This window comes from Echinops telfairi, unplaced genomic scaffold (genome assembly GCF_000313985.2).
Source record: "Echinops telfairi isolate 266 unplaced genomic scaffold, ASM31398v2 ScPeMD7_5868;HRSCAF=6743_0, whole genome shotgun sequence".
In the NCBI taxonomy this organism is placed as follows: domain Eukaryota; kingdom Metazoa; phylum Chordata; class Mammalia; order Afrosoricida; family Tenrecidae; genus Echinops; species Echinops telfairi.
Window position 1 is genome coordinate 2,725,736 of NW_022109767.1, and position 1,890 is coordinate 2,727,625.

Genomic DNA, 1,890 nt, shown 5'->3' on the forward strand with positions numbered 1-1,890 from the left:
CAACAGTCTGCTGATAGCACCTGTGATCATCAGGTAATATAATAGGAGGTCGATGAACCACATGCAGGATCCAGATCCAGCAGACGTGCGCTGGTTTCTGAATACTGTCAATCTATTACTAAGAGTAGACTACACCCCAAAAGAAATCTCCCTCAACTGTCTAAGACGGTGACCACATTAAGGAGATACTCCATTTTCCCCACAACTGCTTGGTTTCTTCACAGACGGTCCAGTCATGGAGTGGAGTACATTGTTTAGATTACGTCGCGGAGAATCCTGTCCCACCCAAATGATATAAAACCTATCACAGCTGTCAATTCTGGATACGCAATCCATATACGACAACTTTCAATAACTTAAAACTTTTCTGCTAATATCAGTGGTAATGAAAGGTGTCAACAGTGGATGATCTGGACGCTAAGTGAACTAATGAATCACTTCTTTAAAAAATCAGAAAACAACAACAAATACATCAGAAAACAGCGCATGCGTGTGCATAAGCTTCATTCAATATGCAAGATGGACTTAAGGGCTTTAATGAACAGAAGATGAAATATTCAACCATACAATTTCCTATTGCAACTAACGTTTAAGAAACTGCCACTGTTGTAGCTTTCGTGAAGTGTCAAAGCCTTTCCAAATAAGGGCTATTTTTGAAAATTCCCTTTTCACTTGTTCTTGCAGATCTCTATCCGCCTCTCTTCGCGCAGCTCAGGTCCCTGCTTCACTGCGCGCCCCGCGCTCCCTTCTCCACAGGCCCATGGGCGGCCTTGGAGCCCATGGACCAGGCCCCACTGCAGGACCAGGTGCTGCTCATGGAGAACTGGCTTGGCTCTGCGGCACCGCGGTCCTGGACGACACCCAGCTGAAAGATCTGCAGCAGCGCCTCGGCCCCCAGAACCCGGTCGTGCTATGTTTGGGCATCAGGAGAACGCCCAAAACGAAGAGATTCTGAATTCCCTCAAGCATGTCCGACCGGGCGGCAGGTTCGAGCCCCACTTCTCCCCATTGGAGCAGTGCTAGGTGAAGGGCGCCAAGACACACCAGCTCTTTGCCTTCCTCTGGGAGGCCCTGTCACGCCCTGTGCCAATGCCACCGCTCTCATGACCGAACCTGAGCTTAGCACCTGGTCAGCCTTGTGCCCCAAGGACATCCCTTGGAACTTGGAGAAGTTCCTGGTGGGCCGCGATGGTGTGCCTGTGTGCTTCCCAAACATGGACTTGGAGGCTGACCTCCAGGCCCTGCTCTCCAAGGGCCCTGCAGTGCAGGGGCGCACCGCCCTCAGGTAGGCTGCCAGGTGGTCACACTGCTGCCTTCTGTGGGGACTTCGTTGATGAGAGTGTTTCTTCTAAACCCGAATGGAGGAACATCCCATGTCCGGGAAAGCCCCCAGGAGCTGGTCCTCTGAGTCCCAGCATCCCCTCCCAGACCAAGACAAATAAAGTTCCACATGTAAGGAAAAGCAAAACAAAACAAAGGAAGCCACTCCCTTTTCTAACTTTATTTGTACGACGCTGGATTCTTTTTTTGTATACACCACAAGCAAAATTACTCAATACCGAAACAGTTGTGAAAGTCCAGAAATCTTCAACTGACACAGACCAGAAGTTTGTAAAATGATCCACTCTTCTCATTGTATTCTTTTACTGTGGAACGTATTTATTTTTTATGAAAATATATTATCACCGTTAATGTTTAATGAATTATTAATAGTATTTTAAATTCATCTGAAAATGTTAATTCTGCTCCAATTTCTCACATGCTTAATATCGGTCGATAGGAAATGTATAAACAAAATCTCAAAAAAAAATTAAAACAAACAAAACATAAAAACAAAATCTCTTTGGGTTCCTAATTAATTTGTAAGAATGAATAGCAATTCTGAGCAGC

The 1,890-nt window shown here is 46.1% G+C and overlaps 1 protein-coding gene and 1 pseudogene across 1 annotated transcript in view; both read left to right on the forward strand.

The window, feature by feature from the left end:
* LOC101651096 overlaps window positions 1-1,289 on the forward strand; it is a 23,369-nt pseudogene extending 22,080 nt beyond the window's left edge.
* Window positions 1-1,890, forward strand: part of LOC105979518 (patr class I histocompatibility antigen, B-2 alpha chain-like) — a 254,494-nt gene that overhangs the window by 118,846 nt on the left and 133,758 nt on the right.